This window comes from Nicotiana attenuata, chromosome 11 (genome assembly GCF_001879085.1).
Source record: "Nicotiana attenuata strain UT chromosome 11, NIATTr2, whole genome shotgun sequence".
NCBI lineage: Eukaryota > Viridiplantae > Streptophyta > Magnoliopsida > Solanales > Solanaceae > Nicotiana > Nicotiana attenuata.
The window spans coordinates 39042821-39064652 of NC_031999.1; the positions used below are offsets into that span (position 1 = coordinate 39042821).

Below are 21832 nucleotides of genomic sequence, written 5' to 3' on the forward strand. Positions count from 1 at the left end.
AAGAGTCGACCACACCCTGCTTCGGAGGTTGCCTACATATCCTTGGCTAAAAATGAATCAGGTCGGTGTAGTTCGGGAAGGTTTGGTTGCTGGGACTACCAGGAGCTGTGATTTCACTGCTATTGCTGCTGCTACTGCTCGCTGACCTCCTTATTACACCATGTCAAAATAAAAAGAAGCTAGCCTAAGCTATGACCTATGAATTACAAAAAGGTCCTATCTATGTCTTCAAACTTGCTCTTGTGTTGCCTTGAACTTGTATTCTTCCGCTGGGATCCTTGCGTTGTTGCCTTGAATTGTGATTGGAGATGTTTTGCCATTCCTCCGAGTGATGCTTGACTGCTGAAGTTTGAAATATATGCCTCCATTCTCCGGGCGGGCTCCTGATTGCTGACGCTTGAAAAGTATTCCCTTATTCTCCAGGTGGGCTCCTGATTGCTGAACTTGAAACGTATTCCCTTGTTCTCCAGGTGGGCTCCTGATTGCTGAACTTGAAACGTATTCCGTTGTTCTCCAGGTGGGTTCCTGACTTCAACAAAACAGACAAACAAAGAAAATTTTCTGCCCCAGTGTAGTGGCTGGGCACATCATGTTATCAAATATTAAAAATTAAAGGATAGAATTTGAATTGTACTTCCCTTGTTCTCCAGGTGGGCACCTGATTGTTGAAACTCGAAATGTATTCCCTTTTTCTCCAGGTGGGCTCCTGATTGCTGAACTTGAAAAGTATTCCCTTATTCTCTAGGTGGGCTCCTGACTTCAACAAAATCGGCAAAACAAAGAAAATTTTCTGCCCCAGTTTTGCACTAGGAAGATTTGTGAGTTTGTTAGCAAAATGTAGATCACCTAAGCTATTGATGCAATGATGAGAGTAAAACTAAAGACTTGACTGGAATGCACGATCCTGTGAGTAAAACCAAGGACATTTGACTAGCAAATTCATAAGACTAGGTCTTCTATCTTAGGAGAAAGATTCCTCAGACTAAGATTTTGATCCTAGGAGAAGATTCATCAGACTAGGTTTTCTATCTTAGGAGAAAAGTTCATCAGACTAAGATTTGATCCTAGGAGAAAATTCATCAGACTAGGTTTTCTATCTTAGGAGAAAGATTCATCAGACTAAGATTTAGATCCTAGGAGAAAATTCATCAGACTAGGTTTTCTATCTTAGGAGAAAGATTCATCAGACTAAGATATAGATCCTGGGAGAAAGTTCATCAGACTAGGTTGTCTATCTTAGGAGAAGAATTCATCAGACTAAGATTTTGACCTAGGAGAAAGTTCATCAAACTAAGATTTAGATCCTAGGAGAAAATTCATCAGACTAGGTTTTCTATCTTAGGAGAAAGATTCATCGGACTAAGATGTTGATCCTAGGTGAAAATTCATCAGACTAGGTTTTCTATCTTAGGAGAAAGATTCATCGGACTAAGATGTTGATCCTAGGAGAAGATTCATCAGACTAGGTCCATTTTCATTATCTTAGGAGAAAGATTCATCAGACTAAGATTTTTATCCTAGGAGAAAGTTCATCAGACTAGGTTGTATATCTTAGGAGAACAATTCATCAGACTAAGATTTAGATCCTAGGAGAAAGTTCATCAGACTAGGTTTTCTATCTTAGGAGAAAGATTCATCGGACTAAGATGTTGATCCTAGGAGAAGATTCATCAGAATAGGTTCATTTTCATTATCTTAGGAGAAAGATTCATCAGAATAAGATTTCTATCTTGGAGAAAAATCCATCAGACTAGGACTTTTCATTCTAGGGGGAAAAAATGTGAAAACCAATGGCAGCATTTTATGCACGCTAACAAGACAGGCAAGGGCGAAGATTTGAGAAACTTCCCTTTTGTCGGCTCTCCTCTTCTTCCTTTTCTTTTTCTTTCATTTCTTTTTTTTTTAATTGTTGAACCAACTTTCTTGCACTGCTTTGTTCCTGTTTCAAACAAAGAAAACTTGTGAGTTTAAAATGTGATGGTTAGTTTGTGGCCTTGAACTTTGAGGCCGGCTGCTTCTGCATTTGCCAAGATGACTGATTTCCACTCGAAGACCTTGCTTGTTCCCGACATTCTCTACTTGTTGCATTGCATGAACTGGCATCCCCCAACCCTTTTGTCTCATATGAATCCCAAAGCACGTCTATTGCTCCCACTTCGTGTACATGATGTTCTTTCTTGACTTAACCACTGACCTCGGCCTTGAAGTTTATTGTTCCTTTACCCGCCTTGATAACTGATTCTCACTTGGAGACCTTGCTAACCACTTCCTTTGTTACCCTTAACGCAGAAAATACCTCTGATCCGTTCACCAAACACCCTCCATCTGATATGTACCAAACCTTTCGTTTTTTCCCGAAAATACCTTTGATCCGTTCACCCTAAACCCTTTCATTTGTTGCGTTGTTTCATAAATTGACAAATACCAAGCCCTTGCATTTCAAAAGGATCCCAAAGCATGTAGATTGTTTCCAACTCAGTGTGCCTGCTGTTTTTCCTAACTTATGACGATTTGATATGCTGGCCAGATCCTGTTTTGTTCAATTGGAAAGCTGGTGGCAGATTTTGAAGTCATTTCTCACTTGTTATGACCAAACAGACTAAGGAAGAGGGAGTAAATAAGACAAAAGGAACAGAGTAAAGGATAATGAAAAGAGATGATTCCTAACAAGAAAACTACAACGTAGAAACCTATCGAATGTGGATACCGACTCTGATGACCTTGACATGCACCTGCAGCCTATTCTGTTAAGAAAATCTGATGTTCAGTTCTTTTTGTACCCTTTCGCTGTGAAACTGGGCTTCAATGCTCCGCTTATCCGATTTGAATCACAATCCTTTTCGACTTGTAGTGCCCGAAGGGTTTTCACCATCAAGCCTCTCTAATTTTGGGCTTTTCTCTCACCTCACCATCGCCTTATGGTGCCCGTGAAAGTTTTCACCAATAAGACTCTCTCATTTTCGATTTCTCTCAGCTTTCGTCGCCTTGGGATACCCGTGAGGGTTCTCATCAACAAGACACTCTCATTCTTCATTTCCTTCGTTTGGACCGGAGTGTTGCCCCTGATATGATTCACCTCTACTCGCTTGACTTGGCATCTCTCGAAGACTGATCATAAGGTCTTCCTTTGGACTATAATGTGGGCTTTTGGATAGGGTTAGGAAGAAAGGGTATCAAAGGCTCAAAACAATTCAACATGGGTTCAAAATTACAACTTTCGGAATCAGATTTCCCACAACAACCACAACTTCTGCCCCAGTTTCTTCCTTGGGGACTTTGGACTTTTATTTCGGTGTGACTGAACCTCAAAGAGAGGCTGCCTACGTACCCTTTCGGGATCAAGTCAAACATAGTTCAGGTCATAGAATTACTTCGTTGTTGCGATCTTTCCCTTTCTTCCACTTTTCTTTTCTTTCTTTTCATTTCTTTTCTTTTCCTTCTCTTTTCTTTTCTTTTCTTTTCTTTTCTCTTCTTTTTTTCTTTTCTTTTCTTTTTCTCTTCTTTTTCTTTTCTTTTCTTTTCTTTTCTCTTCTTTTTTATTTCATTGTTTTTCTCTTGTTTCTCCACCTACTTTCCCCGCTCGGGCTTACGAGTTTTATTATTGATTCCGAAAGAAGGGTATGAAAGAAAATAACTGAGGCTCAAAGGGGTAACAAAGGATAAAGTGTTTGGATAGCAGAACAAAATGCCTTCGTCATTTCAATCTCCAAAACATGCCAAGTACAAACTACACAATTAAACAAACTAAGGAAAACATACGTAAGATCTTTTGATTGCACCAGAATTACTAACCATATCCACACATTTGCCTTCTACATTTGTCAATTACCCAGCACCATTGGACAACAATCTCGGTACCACGAACGGCCCCTGTAGACTTGGGGGAAAACTTGCCTTTGGTTTCAAACCGATGCAACATGATGCATTTCAACAGTATTTCTTTATGTTCTGTCTACCCTAGTTTCACACAATTTGGGCTCGAAGTGATTTCAAAATGCCCTTACTTATTCCCTCGAATGTCCTTACATCTTCAGCATTGTTTCTTCGCTTCATTACTAAACTGTCTTTTAAAACCAGGCTGAGAATTATGTTAGCATGTCATGTCACCAGAACCAACATGAAAAGAATTGTAAAAGGAGAAGAAAACTAAACAAAATGACTAGAAATGGCAGGAAACAGAGAATCGCATTAGACTGACGGTGGAAGGGTTTAAACAACAGAACAAACAAGCAAACCTAGACAGCACTAAACAAGCTATTACGTCTAAACAAACACGGCAAAGTGAAAAGATAGAAGGGTTTGAGTCACAAGACAATATCTGAATTACAACCCTGAAATAACCCGGACAACAGAAATGACAACAAAATAAACCACCAACACTCCACTCCGGCTGACCAAGAAATGGAGCGTCTTCCCAATTACCAAGCATGACATTTTAACCACTGAGTTTCGCATCAATGTTGCTGGAGCCTTCACCAATTTCAATATTGCTGATTTCATTCAACAAGTTTCCGAGAGGGTTCTCGTACTCCCTGTCACCATGGATCTTCCCCACAAAATGTGCATCATCATGTGCAGTTAAAGGCTTCTGTGCAATGTTCTGGGTGGCACTGTCCTGGACTGCAATTATCCCTTCCTGAATCATTCTTTCTATCTCTCTTTTCAAATCCTGGCAACTTTTGACATTGTGACCCTAGACATTGGAATGGTATTCACACCTTTTAGAAGGGTCAAAGCTTCTTGCACTCTTGTCCACATGATTCGGAGGAATGGGTGCAATCAGGTTATATTGCTTTAGTTTCTCAAACAAGTTTGCATACGACTCTCCCAAGGGGGTGAAAGTTTCCTGCTTCTGTGCCCTCTCTTGCTTGAAATTTTGGCTGGCCCGCAAACCTGCTCCAGGGGGATTCTTGTAGGCTCTTGGGGTGGGTAGGTGTTTTGAGTTGGGTAAGCATTTTGTGGGGTGGGTGCGCGCCATTGCGCATGGGTAGGATGTTGGGGATATGTTTGGGCATGGTGGACAGAGAAGTGGGGATAGTGTTGTGGTGGGCTATGTGGAGTGTGGGGGTAGGTTTGGGGATGGGGTCGAGGTTGGTTGTAATATGGTGATGGGCCCCTGGACCAAGCTCTTGATTCAACTACTGCCACATTTTCTTTCCTTTTCTTTACCACTACCCCTCCAGTGCCGCTCTGGACAGCCTGGGTAGTTGCCTTGATCGCGGAATAGCTCATGATTTTGTTGGATTTAAGCCCCTCCTCCACCATACTTCCCATTTTCACTACTTCGTTGAAAGATTTTCCCACTGCCGACACCAAGTGACCATAGTAGGTGGGCTCCAAAGCCTGCAAGAAGTAATCAACAATCTCGCTTTCTTTCATTGGAGGATCGACTCTTGCCGCCTGCTCTCTCCACCGAAAACCATACTCTCTGAAGCTTTCCCCGGGCTTCTTCTCAATTTTGGTCAGTGACAGACGGTCCGGGACAATTTCGAGATTATATTGAAAGTGGTCTGCAAACGCTTGGGCCAAATCATCCCACGCGTACCATCGGGCATGATCCTGTCGCGTGTACCATTCCAAGGCCACACCACTTAGACTTTGACTAAAGTACGCCATCAATAATTCATCCCTTCCCCCAGCTCCTCTCATTTTGCTGCAGAATCCCCTTAAATGGGCTACCGGATCACCATGTCCATCATATAAGTCAAACTTGGGTAGCTTGAATCCTGCTGGCAACTGGACATCGGGAAACAAGCACAAATCCTTGTAGGCCACACTGACTTGGCCACCCAATCCTTGCATGTTCCTGAAGGATTGCTCCAGGCTTTTTACTTTTCGAAACATCTCTTCCTGTTCCGGATTCTTAAGCGGCTTGTCAGTTTCCACCGGGAGCTCAAGGTGAGGGGTGTAGGAATATGGCTCAGGAGCTTTAAAGGTAGGCTCAGGAGGGTAGTACTGGCTGTCGTGAGTTTGAAACAATGGCTCACTGGAAGATCTTTGCAATGTGGCAGGTGGAGGCGTCACAAAGACAGGGGTGATTGGTGGAGGAGGGTTTTGTTTGGGTAGTGGAGCTTGGGGAGGATAGGAGGTGGTGCCATAACTATGTTGGTAGAAAGGGAAAGTTGGCGAGGAATTCACAGTAGGAGGCTCCTGGGACTGAGCCAAAGGTGGAATATATGCTGGATTGGCGGGATAAACTGGCACTGGCTGACCCTTAGCCCAGGCCTGATGCATCTCGGCCATCTGCTGCCTCAACTTATACATCTCTTCCCTCATTGCTTTGACATCCACCACGTCTACCTCTTTTGACGGGTCCATGATACTGGTATCTGATTCTTGGCCTGTCTTGTTCAGTTTATTTTTTGACCGGGTGTTGTAGGAATAGGTTGCCAGGATGCCAACCAACTAAACCACCTGCCTGGACTCATCATCAACGGCTTTGTTAGCAGTTAGAGCGTTAACAAATAGATAACTGCACATTTGGGGAATGAATGCACCTAAGTAGTTAACCATTTCTATTATGACTTTGCTTGGTTGCATGCGTCATCCCGGCTTTCATTTTTCTTTATTTGCCATGCCTTTCCTCTCATTCTTCCCTCGTGTTTTCCATTGTTTGTTTCTTGCCTTTCCCTATTTTCTTTTGCTTGTCTCTTTTATTTTTCCCTCTTTTCTTTTTTTTCTTTTTGCCTTGGTTTTTCCTTGTTCCTATTCGCTCCTTTCCTCAAAATTGTTTGTCCGCTCTTTTCTTTCCTTTGCTCCCTTTTTATTTTCTCTTGTTTGCTTTTGTTTCTTTCGTTTGGTTTCTTATTTTCTTTTTGTTTTTGTTTTTCCCTCTTTTGTTTTTCTTTCCTCTCTTGTTTTTCACTTCTTTCCTTTCATTCTTTTCTTGATTTTTCCTTTTTTTCATTTAGTTACGGTCGAATCCTATGGAGATTGCCTACGTATCACAACCCCGCGTGAATCAGACCGAGCGTAGTTCTTGCAAACAAATGCGAAAATAATAAAACGATTTTGGGGAATTTTTCTCAATTTTTCATTAATAACAACTGCGATTACAAAAGCTACCAGACTATTTGTTTTTCTTTTTCTCAAAAAGGGGAGTTACAAAAACAGACTCAAAAACAAAAATACAGACTCGATTAATTAGGAATACATCAAAGCTTCAAACCCTAGGGCCCGCGGGGCATCACCCGGCATTGCCACGGGCCTGCGCAAGACTGAGAAGGTTTCAATGTCAACTGGGTCATCCTGGACAAGGAGTTCTAAGGGAAAGTGTGACTATTTAAAGAAAGCTGACTTATTGTGACTTAAAAGAAAAGTGGCTATTTTTCAAAAATTTTATTTAAGAAAGCAAAGACTTGGTTTTGCAAATATGGCCTCTCAGCACTTCCGGGAGGGAGATTTTAAGGTTGTGCCCGCAAACCGTTTTAAAAATGACTCAGGGTGGCTGTTCTTGCAAAAACAGCCTTCCGGCGCCCTTTTGGGGACATTCGGCTTATTTTAAACAAGAATGGCGGCACCCGACTTATTTTGACAAAAAGTTAAAGTCTTGGTATTTTTGGCTATTTTTGAAAAAGGGTGCCTACGTATCTCACGTCCGGTGAGAATCAAACCAGCATAGTTCGGGCCAATAAAACTAACGATTTTCGAAAACAAGACTCTTTTTTTATTGACAAATACACTATTCCAACAAACTATTTTCTTCTCTTTTTTTTTCTTTTTTTTTCAAAAATATTCGGCAGAGTTTCGGCACTAGTTGGGTATTGGTGTTTCTAAAATAGGTAATTGGCTCTGCTATTTCTCTCCCTTTTTCAAAAATTTTTTCTAAATACTCCCAAGCCGGTCAGCATGCAAGTCCGAGACAAATAAATGCACATGCAACACGTAAGATGCATCAGGATGGTCTTTGTCATTTCAGGTTACCTGTCCTAGACGGACCCAACCCCTGTGTTGAGTCCCCTAAGTCAAATGCACATGATGCAAATAAGCATTCCTATTATGGATCCGGCATGATGTCAAGTTATTCTAGGTTCAAAACCTAGGTATATGTCCTAGACTGTGTACCCGAGCGGACAACTCGAGTCGAGGAGGGGGCTACGTACCGAGGACCCGCAAGATCGTCCGGCTTAGTAACTAGTCCGAGCCTCTTTCTTATTTCAGGGTATAGTAAGCACATCCCCGGAGGTGAGAAGAGAAGGGTATCGGCACAGCTTATATACAGTTCAGATAATATCAAAGCGGTAAAGCATTTAGCACAATTAGCAGGAAACATGTAGGAAAATCAGATAAAGCCAAACATAACAATTATTCTAAGCTCGAATTCTTAAACCCTGAACCGAAGTTCTGGGTTTGTGTCCCCAGCAGAGTCGCCAGAGCTATCACACCTCCTTTTCACTACACCCGCAAGGGTGTAAAGGAGTTTTTCCACTTAAAGGACAATCGGAATGGGATTTATTATTAAGATTCAGAGTCGCCACTTGGGAGATTAATGGTGTCCCAAGTCACCGGTTGAATCCCGAACCGAGGAAATTATAACTCTGTTAACAGTCTGCGAACCAGAAATCCGAGTAAGGAATTCTGTTAACCCGGGAGAAGGTGTTAGGCATTCCCGGGTTCCGTGGTTCTAGCACGGTCGCTCAACTGTTATATTTGGATTTATCTGATTTCAAAACATGTTATAGCTTATGTGCTTTTTAACCGTAAATCGCTTTTATTATTATTTTAACGAGAATTGCAACGTCGTGAAAATGTGTCTCAAACCACGTCACATAAATGCACCCATGGTTGTTGACACATTTCGACTTCGTTGAGATTTGGATTTGGGTCATATAAATGTGCACCCGAGTTTAGGAAGGTAAAATTATTAAAAGCGCACCTAGAGTGGCTAGCGTATTATTATCTTTGCGGGAGGCTGTGAAATTTACTAAACGGCACGCTCGAATTTTAAGTATTTTAATATAAGCATTTAATGAGGGCCCCGCAATTTGTGCATTTTTGTTTGGCGAGGCTCATCTCAATTATTATTTAAAGGCTAAGACAGATATTTTACAGAAGCTAAACATTGTGACTAAGAAATCCTCATATTCAAAAGTAACGTAGATATTTTCATATTTAAATGTAATGCTAAGACAGTAGCTTGTATCTCAACAAACAAATACATAGTAGAACTAAAATCTTCCACAGATTATTGTGCACATAAAATAACTAAGCAAGAGAGGAGTAAAAACCTTTGCAATGAAGCTTTTCAATATATTTTGAGAAAAATCCTACAATATCAACAGATGAGCGAAAATTGCGACCGCGAGCTGGATCCCCAAACTCGAACTGAACATACGTCTCTCCAAATTACTCTTGCTATAAAACAAGCTCGTATTTTATCTTTGTTACCCTTTCTCAATAATGAGAAACAATTTGAAAGAATCGAGTCGACCGCTAGAACTACTGGTTCTAAAGCCCGAAATAAATAGGCTTACTTTTTCTTCACTTGAATCATAATTACAAGAATCTAGATTTGAGTGAATCTAGATTTGAGTATCGTGTCGTAAGAAAAAAAAATGAATCGGAAAAAAAGATTTCTTTTTGTATTGAATTGAACGTGTTTATTCATTTTGACTACTTTAGCATATTTTCTCATACTAATTTCTACTCTACCTTCCCGGAGTTCATTCTCCGGAGAACTCCATTTAAATTATCTGGTGGACTCTTTCCAATCTACTTCCTTTATGATTTCGTTCGAAATCATATAAAGACAATTCCTATTTGATATAGCTATTTGTGCAAGTATTTTACGGTTAAGAAGCAATTGTCTCTTGTACAGATCGTGTATTAATCTACTATAACTATAGGATACTCCCCTTTCGCGAATTACAGTGTTTATCCTAAAGGTGTTTAACGGGTGGGCCGGGCCGGGCCGGGCCTATTTTTTTGGACCCGTACGGGTTACGGTCCGGGCCGGTTACGGGTTGGGTCTTAACGGATTTAGCGGGTTCGGGTTCATCCGGGTAATAATTGAACCATAAGGGTTACGGGTTGAGGGGGCCGGGCAGGGCCGGGTGTAGAATAATTTTAATTTTTTTTTTTGGATTTTGTATAAATATTGTAAGTTATAGTATTAATACAAAGTACTAACATAAAGAATACAAGGAAGATGGGAAAAAATTGCACTTATAAATTGCAAGTGCTATATTTATTTCAAAATTACAAAATTAAAGTTTGCATTTAAAAAGTAAATTAACAAATAAATAGTAAACTAAATTTTCATGCATAATAAATTAATAATACTTCAAATTAATCTAACAAACTAAATCATTAAGCATAAATACGTCTAATAATTTAAAATAACACAAATTGTCTTAAAATCTTAAAATAACACATATATAGCATATTTTAAAAATAATACGTTACCATCATATTCTATGATTTGAGCATTTATAGTTTTATACCCTAAATATATACACTATATGTTAAATTCCAACAATTTTAAATTATGTTAATTAGTATACAATAATTGGTATATTTATAGTATATTCATGGTATATTTATAGTATATTCATGGTATATTTATAGTATATTTACGGTATATTCATGTTATATTCACGTTCCGGGCCAGGCCGGTTAACCGGTTTAACGGCACTGTTCATCTAACGGGTTTTACCGGGCCGGGTAACCCGTTTCAAAAATTTAAACCATCCAAACCCATCCCAACCCCCCTACCCAGCCCAGCCCAGCCCCCCCTTACCGGTCCAGGCCTGTTTCGGGTTCTACCGGTCTGGGCCGATCCGGAACCTGGCTGACCCGGCCCGTTTAACACCCTTAGTTTATCCGAGTGATCCACAAACGACGTGTTTTCTAAAACACTCTGAAATCTCTTCTCTAATTATTTCTTTTACCTTCCTCTTAATTTTATTTTCTTCTCTCAAGTCTCGTTCTTTCTGCCTCCTCATTTTGAATGTGCTTTTTTCCTTTTGTTTATACATTAATGTGCTTTTAACTGTGTGATGATAATTGAATGGGAAATTATGGAGATTGTGTACTGTGTGTGCATATGACGTGAGGGAGTGGAGGTAAATTGTGAGACAGTCGTTTGTATAAAGTGACGTGATGGAAAGGGAGTTGTTAGGGGATAATGGCTGATAGTTTAGCACATATTTTTATTTTAATATTATTTTATTACTTTTTATTTATTTATTTAAAGAAAGGTAAAGTAAAATACATAAATAAAAATGTTAACCCACTTCTTTTAGACAAAGAAAAAATATAAATAAATTAAATTAAATATATACACTATAATTTGAATGATACTAAGAAAAATATATAAAGTCACTAGCTTACTTGTAAAATTGTAAATTAAAAGAAACCAAATATCTTTTTTGTTGTAAATTTTCTTTTTCTCCTTACAAATAGAAAGTACATTTTAAGTGTAAGTATATAAACATTTTTTGTAATTTTAATTTTTTTTTCAAAAATAAAACCCATTAGAAGTAAGATAAAAGTATAAAATATGAACATTAGACCTAAAAGAAATATTTACACTAAAATAGTATAAAGTTTTAGGTGTGGTCAAAAATTAGTTATTCACAACAATTACTCACAATACTCATGCATTATCAACAAGGTGACAATTCACATATCATGCAACTATAGTTCTAATATGACATTTGAGCTTCAAGAATTGATTTTACTCAACGAGGGCTCTTGTTCTATCATGTAGATCATGGTGGGCACCAAACTGTTTATCGTGAAAATGGTAATAACAATTAAATTTATTGATGGGACTCTAAAAATACGTGATCTATTTTTATGCTAGTTGTACAATAGTTGATGCTATGTATATGAAGTTTAAGGACGAGATGCATACTAAAATGGAGTCGTAATCGAACCGAAAGATAGCTGTTCAGGGCCTCGAGCTAGTCGATTTAAGGCCTCGAGGTAGATTCTCGAGCTCGGGCTCGGGCTAGTAGGGGCAGTCAGGGAAGGGCTAACAGATGCGATAATATTAAAGGAGGCTTTTTATGGTCAATGATAAACAATAAATGAAGAACACGTATGAAGATAATGAAATAATGCAACAATATCGAGAGGGTGTATTAGAGAGAAAAGAGAGAGAGAGTTATCATATATTTCATATAGAGTATATGGAGCAACATCAGTCCCTGTAAAGTAATAAAGATCCCCTTTATATAGAAGGGGGAAAGCTTATATGGTAAGACATACATTAATTGTAAAGATACGGAGATGGGACAACTAGATGTGACACCCTGATCTGAATTCAGGGTAGGTCGGCTAGGCCTTGTCAGACTCAGCCGCGTCTTGGGAACTCCCATTTTTATATTAGCCTCGACCAATATTCTCTTCAGGTCGGGTGTGGTTGGGCTCCGAGGAAGGAAACTTGGACGCATCTCTGTAGCCTCGAGGCTTCGAGGTAATTTTCCGAAACGCCTTAATGACTGGAAATCGGAACCCCCGATTCTGCCGTATACAGACTCCAAACTATTCCTCCTCTACGTTCCATTTGCCAAGCTCACTTAAAAAGTTAGCACCCAAACATTAGATCAATGAAAGGTTCACTCTTCTCTCACAAAAGAATGTCACAAGTACGACTTCAAGTACCATACGCTTTTCCCTCATGTAAATCACCACTAATGTAAGCTCACTCGATTCAAAATCAAGCAGGACTTCTTTCGGGTTATAATGAAGGCTTTTGGATTGGGGTAGGATACCATATGAGTAAGTGGTTACACCTTTCCTTAAGCACTCCACATTTTCATTTCTTGGCTGACAACTACCAATTCTTAGAGGCATTCTCTTTTTCTTGGGGGCTAGAGATACTTGATATCACTCTTTCTTGTTCATTTTATTCTTTTTCTCCCTTGATGCTCATGTCAGGAACCATTACCTCTTTTTGAATCCGTCAATCGTTCTTTTTATTCTCTTTCTTGCATTTTCTTTTTGCATTCTTTCTCTTTTCTTGCCTTTTCTTTTCATAGGGATCATTTATTTTCTCTTTTTGATACCTTGATACCTTTTTTAATATCCACTTATTTCACAAGAGTGTTACGGAAGGTCCGGGTGCCAAGAAAGGATTACGACAAAGCGGGTAAAGACTTATATCATGGTTATCGAATGAGAAAAATAATAGGCTCAAAGGGGGTTGACTAGGGATGACAACATTGGTTGGCTATAGAATGTTTAAATAGACCAAGGAAAGCCTACAATAATTTCCCAAACCAAGCAAACTTAGGATTTCACGTAGAAGCACATTTGCGGCAAGTTCTAGACCATTCGCATGGGTACTTGAACTAGCAACGAAAGATAACCTCAAACCTCACGTAACTAGATTGTAAAAGAGGATAGAGTCGAGAGCCTACAACAACCACAATCAAGTTAAAGATCACTATTGTCCAATAAACCACTTAATGATTATTAAAGTCAACTCAAGAGTCTCAATTTCACTAACTAGAGCTATTTTCTTTCAAAAACCTTGTTTCAAATCAGCAGCACATAGTTAAGTATATTGGTTCCATATGAAGCATGAATGACTCTTTTTTCGAGAATGACTTGATTAGGCCTTTTATTCATTACTATTACTATTATTATTACCTAAACACAAAGAAACAGACACATTCCCTTAAAAAGGTTGTCACACCATCCATCATCGGGAAGAGTCACCCGGTTCACATAAAAAACTACCCTTAGAAAGAACTGTAATATTAAGAAAACCAAAGGCTTATTATTTACGAAAACATAAAAAGAAACTACTAAAAAAATAAGAACTAAAGTGGAAAATTAAAGAAGATAATGAACAATAACTACTAAAGATAGATAAACTAAAAATAAGAAAAGGAACAGAATCATCAAATTATTATAGTCCAAATGTATCCAAAATGTGTCAATGTCAAATCAAATAAACTCCATCCCCCGAATAAAAGTAAGCATTGTCCCTAATGCTTAACAAAATAATAGCGAAAAGAGAGAGGGTGAAGAAAACTCCCTAAGAATCCTTGGACATCTCAGTGTCCCCAGCAATATCATCTCCCGTTGGGTCAGCCAACTGTATCTCATCATCATCATATCTGGGATTGGCAGGAGTGGCAAACATTTCACGCACTACCTCAGGCATGGCTCATCAAACTAGCCACCTGGTGCAGCCGGTGCATATGGATCTGAGATGGACTAGTCCGGGTCAAGTAACATAGCAGAAGGTAGATCCCCAGCCGTCGCAAGTCTAGTCACCTCTTTCCTAAGCTTGTCAATCGATCTCTTGCTTGCCTGGGACTTCCTCATCTTCTTCACTTCTTTGGACAACTCCTCAACAACTGACTCGTGCTGTACCAAAGTGTCCTTGATCATCTTCTGGCTGTCCAGAATCTTCTTCAACTTCTCATCAAGATCATAGGAGACCTATGGCCTATGTAAATGACTGCGTTGCAACAATACTAGATATGTCAGACAGCTTTGAAGTTGTTGTCTGCATCCAGTTGTTAATACTCGCCAATGTGTGGGAGACTCGCAAAGCAGATAATGGAGATGTAGTCATCGGCACGGGCCTCGGAGTGGTAGCAGGGGCTTCCCTGGGGGCTATGGTAGGACCTGAGGGTGGTGGCGGAGGCATAGCAGCAACACTAGAAGAGGGTCAGCATAGGTAGATAGAATGTCATCTATCACAGTGACTACCACTATCGGCTAATCAGACTGGCCTGTGGTGGTAGAAGGCTGAGCTCTTTTCTTTGGGTTGGTCACATCCATCAACGAATACCAGTAAAATGGCTTCTTCGGCGTCACCTTGGTATCATATGATCTTGGCTCTACCTTTGCATCAGTGAGGTACTCCATGATAGTGTTGGGATAAGGGTAGGACGTGTTGGTCTGCTGTGCTACCAATAAAATGTTGGACGACATCATGACATCCACATTAATTGGGTACCCAAACATGATAGAAGCCACAAGAACAACAAGAGGAAGTGGCAGATGAGTCTTATTTTGGCACGGATCAAGTCTGCTACAAACAAAGGTCTACTATCCCTTTGCCTCAAAGCTCAATATGATTCACTGAATGGGAACCCCAGCAATGATTCATGGTGGTGGTGGCCCTGGTGGTGTAAGATCTCCGTTAGCTATGGTCGTACTTCTTCATTCATAGCACACTTCTCTAGATAACACATCGGCTCCAAGTCCTCAAACCCCAAGTACGCATCTAGTGTGTGCTGATCAAACCACTACAACAAATTAGGCATTTAACCACACCTGAAAAGTGTGGTCTAAACTATCAGAAAGTGTGGCTTTTGATCATAGACCACACTTTTGGACCTACGGCAACGCTTTTCAAGGGGTGGCCTAAACAAGCGTAACATTTGCCCTAAGGCTACGCTTTTCATAAGGCAAAGGCTACACTTGCCTATGGCCACCCGTTTCATGTCCTAAGGCTACATTTCTAAAGCGAGGCCTTTATTACCTCATAGGCCACGCTTTTCAAGTGTGGCTCCTAAAGCTGCACTTCTAAAGCGTGGTCTTTGTTACTATGCTTTTAAAAAAAATTATATTTTTTTTGTATGTACCCTATAATTGTTTTTATTAATAAATACATATTTTATCATATATTTGAGGTCATTACTTAAGTATAAAGATCTCAAGTACTTCATTAATCAATAAAAAACGAGATTGTTTTAAACACATACATGCGCAATTTACTTCGAAAAAAGGAATACATTTTATGTACTGCAATCAACCAATAAAGCAAATTGCTTCAAGTAGCGTGCTAAATACGAACTTTACAAAATCAAATGTATTGTCCAAAGTCTCATCATTAACTTCAAATGTATCAAACCGACTTTGGCCACCACTTTTAATTGCATCACAAGAATTTTCCTACAAATTGAAAAAAAAACAAATATTAGATAGAAACCAATAGAGTGAAAACTAAAGGGAGAAGATTTCACACATAATTTTCGTACATAATGAATAAATATGGAGATTATCATCAGAACTCATATTCAATATAACAAAGGAACAACATGTTACTTAAATTCAATTCACACACCAGGTGCACTTGCCAAAATGTTGCATTCGTGGTAACATAACATCACAAAAATGCAATAAGATGAAAATATTCAATCAGATCAGAAGCTAGACTACGTTTCTATTTTCGATGGTGACTCAAAAACAGAACCCTCTAGCTCTATGTACTAGCAGTAGCACCAGGTGAAAATCCCTATGAAAATGGTAATACTAATGCATAAAAGAGAATTCAACATCCCAACAATAGTACTAACATCTTACTTTAGCATGTATAAATAATAAATGAATAAAAAAGTACCTTTTCAAGAATTGGACTATGAGTTAGAACAGAGGAATCTAAAAAATTTTGGTCTCTAGCAGCCTGTGCGTTACTTGAATCAACGTAGAAGGATAAGGTAGCTAACACACATCTAAATGACATATGACGAAGTTATAAATTATAAGTACCTTGACTGATTCTAGTGTTCATTCAGTTTGATTAATACTTGCAAAACGTAAACCCCTTTGATGTCAAGGTCACAATTCTTCATTGGCACAACAAACCTATAAAAGAAAAGAGTGATGTGAAATCTTTAGTTAGAAACTTTATTAGATGCGTTTCTTTATTTGTGGAGAAACGGAAAAAAAATATTTCAGTACGTGTAAGTTTTTATTCTCTCTCACAATATGAGAAGTTTTTAGCTACAACACTAATAAACAGTTATATTAGAGCAAGCCTGTCTTTGGATTTCAATCAGTAGATATTTTCAGAAAGGAGACCTGCAAGTTGAATCGCATCTTCTTGTCGGTAAACCACTGCAAAGTTTGACAACAGACAAGAAATTCTTGAATCATCCATTCTTGTAGAAGTTTCAAAAGGAGTGGAGCTAGACACAAGATAATAATGTCTAGTACTGACTCCCCTAAGCTCAATACTACAAAAGGCAAGAATAATAGTTAGACATAGAAGAGTGCTTAAGCCTACAATTGTATCGAACTAGTGAGTTAGTTGAATATTACGTAGATGTCTAATCATATACAAAAAGTAGTAGCACCAGAAAAACAGGGACAATTTTCATGTGCGAGAAAATTTATCTTTGACAAGCATAGCTATATCCCAGTATCATAGAGCATGTCTTCGACAAATACAAGTATTGTTTTGGTGGACGCCAGATGATTTTAAAAAATAAATATTGGCTAAAATAGACTACTATAGCAGGCAAGTAATTTCACCATATTAAGAACAATTTACTTAAGACGCATATAGAATAAGTTTTACATAAAGAGGCAAATCAAAAGTTTCAATTTTGTTGTTGTTGTTTTTTAGGGGAGAGGGGAGGCTGATAATTTCTTCACTTTGTTAGTAAGCTTTAATGAGACATGATAGCAACAGTCACTATGCTACAATAGAAAATGATAATTGTATTCTTTGTTTACTGAATGATGTAAAAGAATTAAATATAATATTTACTAAAAAGAATAATGTCAATCTACAGACAAATACATAATTTTGGACAAGAAATTGTAGAATAGCATGAAAACATGAAAATGACAAACTCAACAATATTTAAGACTTCTAGGCAATTCAGACAGAAGGCAATTAAATTTCATAAAAGAGCTTCAAGGGTAGTATAAGTCAAACATATACATAATTCAGGAAGAAGTAATTAAATCATGTAATATAGGACCATGAAACTACCTTGACTTTTTTCCCACTCTGAGACAATAATAGTATATGGCCATTTTACATACAAGCCAAGATATTTTATCTGCTGCTACTTTGTTCAAATTGTTCTTCCTCTAACTAAAATTGTATAATTTCTTATAGCACTCTTATTGATTCACTATATTAAATCCAAGCATGTAATTATTTAGCCAAATGTCTCCGATCCAATCAAACAATTTGTGTAGTCTCAAAATATTTGAGTTCTCCATTAAAAACAAAAGCTTTTAGTTTTATTCAAGTCAATCAAGTTGAGTTTCATCAAAGAACTTTGATATAGCTAAATCCTTGAGTTTCGTAGCTCTTTGTCATTTAAGTTGAAAGTTCAAATACCCTTGGCAATCTCGTACTCTTCCTTCATTTCCCAGAACAAGTAAAACAAACTTGAGTTTTTTGTTGTTGAAAGAAATGCTTTATTGACAGGAATAAAGGTATTTAAAAGTAGGTGAAACATTTTAGACGATAAAGGCAGTATAAAAATTCTAATATAATTATTTCAAGCCTCTCATGCTAAACCCACAAATGATCTATCCAAAAACTGAGACATTAAAAGATCTACAAATCGTGTAACACAAGTTTTTCCCAATTTCATAAGAAACGGACAATATCATAAATTCTCTGAGAAATCCATTTACTCCATATTCAGAAGAAAATCTAAATACTAATTTTTTTCGATTAAACCCAGAAACTGAATGAAAGTAAAATATCCTGTATATGGTCTCAAAAGAAATAGAAAAAACCTGAATGCCGAATCTTTCTTGTTGTCTTGAGAAACTGACTTATGTAACTCATATATTAGGAGATATCAAATAAAGTAAATTAGATCTCCTGCTTGTCAAGAACATCACCATTTGGGTGAAATCATTTTCTTCTTTCCCCTTTTTGACGAAGATTGGGTGCAATGGACATTTTTTTTTTTAAAATCAAGTGAAGAAGGTTGTGGGTTTCAAACCCTAGAGTAAAGGGGCAACTGGAATCGCTTAGACTTTTAGTGAAAATTTTTAGAGGGGAAGTGGAAAATTTTAGAGGGAATAGCTTAAGTGGGAAATTTTTGTGCGTATTTTTTTTTAATTCAAACCACGTCTGCACCGCATTACTTTTTATGTACCAAGGACAAGGATAACGCTTGTAAAGTGTTTCTTAATATCTGAATAAGCGTTCTCAAAAATTTTAACACTAGGCAATACTTGCAATGTGTAGTCATTGCACACAAAAAGCACGCTTTACCGGTGTAGCCCAAACTCCGTTGCCAAAAGCTCTTATCAAAGGACACCCTTACAAAAGCATTCCTATTGCTATTTTTTGGCAACATTTTTGAAGTGTTGCCTATAATAAGTGTTACCTTAGGCCAATTTTGTTGTAGTGAACCTCACCTTAAGGTTGCGTAATTTAGTCACCTTCGTCCCCTTCTTGATGGGAGAAACATTGCGTAGAACTCTCAGATGAGGTACTCCTTGGAATCCTCAACTCTATTAGTAAACCACATCCAAGCCTTTCTTGCTCTGAACTACCTCAACACTGCCAGGTTGTATTTATCTTAATCCTTCAACACAAACTGTCGCTCAAGTGTCAAGGATCTTGTCGACCACCATATGCGAAAGTTAGTGAAGGCAGCTAAGCTAACGATCCTATCCTCCCATATCTACTTTATCTTTGATCTCTCTACACCCGTAGATGTACCATCTCCCACTTTACCATCATCTGGGATATCCTGTACAGTCTGTGCATATGTGTCTTAGGCAGCTACTGGCTCAGAGGTCTGGCTAGCACTGTCGGACCCCTCGGAACTACTGTGAGATGAAGAGGCCTCATCTATGAGCTGAAATTGCCCCTGTAGCCTAGACTGTGTGGCTTCATGCTCTTCCAAAATAGAGGCTAAGTTGCCCTCGGATGCTTCCCTAGACAGGACATAACAACTAGATTCGGAGAGGTTTGTACCCCTCCCTCTGCCTGCAATAGTCTTCTTTCGGATAGTTTTCGGCTAGCCAAGGGGCAAGGTACCTCTACCTGGACCCCTAGAAGATCCACCTCCTCCTTTTGTAGTTTCTTTGTGTCCTCGTGAGAGAACCATTGTCTATATCAAAGCAAAGAGGATTGTTAGTTGCATGTTGTCATTCAATACATTCAAGACATATGTAGACAAGGAAAATCATTATTGACATAGTGAGGTTACGACAAAAACAACAGGCTGCTAGAACTGGGAGCTGCGGTATGCACATTTTTTATGTGCGGCTGCAGAAAGGAAGTGCAGACCGCACATTTGCAAGTGCGGCTGCACTTCAGTCAAAAAACATCAGAGGCTCAGAAGCCTACTCTATGAAGATAGTGCGGAGGCTATTTTGTGGCCGCATAATACATATGCAGTCTGCACAATTTGGAGTGCGGCGTCACTAAGATTTTTACGGTCCGCACAATTGAAGTGCAGCCGCAGAAGTACCCGCCTGCAGCAGGTTACCCAAAACACCAAACTGCGGATCGCACAAACTCAAGTGCGGCCGCAGATTTCAAAAGTTACGAAGAGGCTGTCTTTTTTTAGTTTAGATGTTACCATTACTTGTAAAATAGACATGGCACCATGGTTTACACATGAAATTTTACTAACCCAACCCGTTATGGTATATATTAACAACTACCACGTTCAAATCTACCCCACATGGACATATGGATGAACTCTAATAACAGATTGCCTAAAAATATACTAAAATTTCGAAAATTAAATGAACACAAAAATTTAACATGAAATGAAGCATACCAGATAGAGTGAGTACACTGGGTGTGTAATAACAGGTAGGTGTCTGTAGGGACAGTGGAAATCTCTCAAGAAACTTGCAAAGTAATAGTGATTGTGAGGAGAGTGAAGAGTGTAAAATGAACTGAAACTTCTATTTATACCAAGAGCCTTAAGAGGGAAAAGGGATCATGTGCGGCCATAGATTTCCATGTGCGGATCGCACACTATAACCTAGGTCAGCCTTCTCTGATCTTAATTTGTGGTCCGCACGTTTTTTAGTGCGGCCATAGATTTCCACTTGCGGTCGCAGATTAGCCCCGCACTGACAGCCTCAAACTTCAGAGAGTTGACATTTTTACACTTTGGCAAGATTCCAATTGTGCGGTCCGCATGTGAAATATACAGTCGCGAATGTCCGTCTGCTGTGCCACATGAAATTGCGCGGTCTGCACAAATAAAGTGCGGTCAGCAGATCCTTGAACACAGCCAATATTTATTTTTATTTTTAGTTCACCCTTCTTGCAAGTCATAGATGAACCTGTAGCACACTTCAAATCAAGTTATAACACAAATAACATCTAACTACAAAAGAAAAAGGAAAAGAACATGGGTTGCCTCCTAGAAGCGCCTGATTTAACGTCGCAGTACGACACAATGCCAAATCTCTCTCAAGTGAAGTAAAGGATTGCCACCATGTGGCTATCTCCAACCTTGCCCAAGTAGTGCTTCACCCGGTGACCATCGACTCAGAATACTTATTGTTTTTGTTCTTCAAGTCTAATGCACCAAAAGGTGTGAAACCAATAATTTTAAATGGACCACTCCACTTGGATTTTAGTATCCAGGGAAACATTCTCAACATTGAGTTAAACAACAATACAATGTCGCCCACCTTAAAATCTTTGTTCCAAATGTATTTTTCATTAAGATATTTCATCTTTTTTTTACAAGGATGAACTCGCATATGCATGGTACCAGAACTCATCCAATTCATTCAAATGTGCAACTTGCAAGTTAATGGCTACATCCCTATCAAGATTCAACTTCTTTAGAGCCCACATTGCCTTTTGCTCTAGTTCCACCTGAAGATGACAAGATTTTCCAAACACCAACCAGTATGGAGACATTCCGATAGGTGTTTTGTAAGCCGTCTGACAAGCCTATAACGCATCGTCAAGCTTCTTGTATCAATCCGTCTGATTAGCGTTCACCATTTTAGACGTGATACTCTTTCTCTCCCGGTTTGAGAATTCCACTTGCCCACTAGCTTGTAGGTGATAGGGAGTTGTGACCTTGTGAGTAACACCGTACTTGATAGGTAAAGTGTCAAAATTTTTGTTGCAAAAGTGTGACCCAACATCGCTTATGATTGCACATGGAGTACC

The 21832-nt window shown here is 38.8% G+C and overlaps 1 long non-coding RNA gene across 1 annotated transcript; it reads right to left on the minus strand.

The window, feature by feature from the left end:
* On the minus strand, positions 15611 to 18858 carry LOC109234369. The gene is made up of 4 exons (XR_002069195.1): positions 18457 to 18858; positions 16774 to 16928; positions 16462 to 16557; positions 15611 to 15864 (listed from the first exon to the last, which is right to left on the minus strand). It is a non-coding gene; the product is annotated as an uncharacterized LOC109234369 (long non-coding RNA).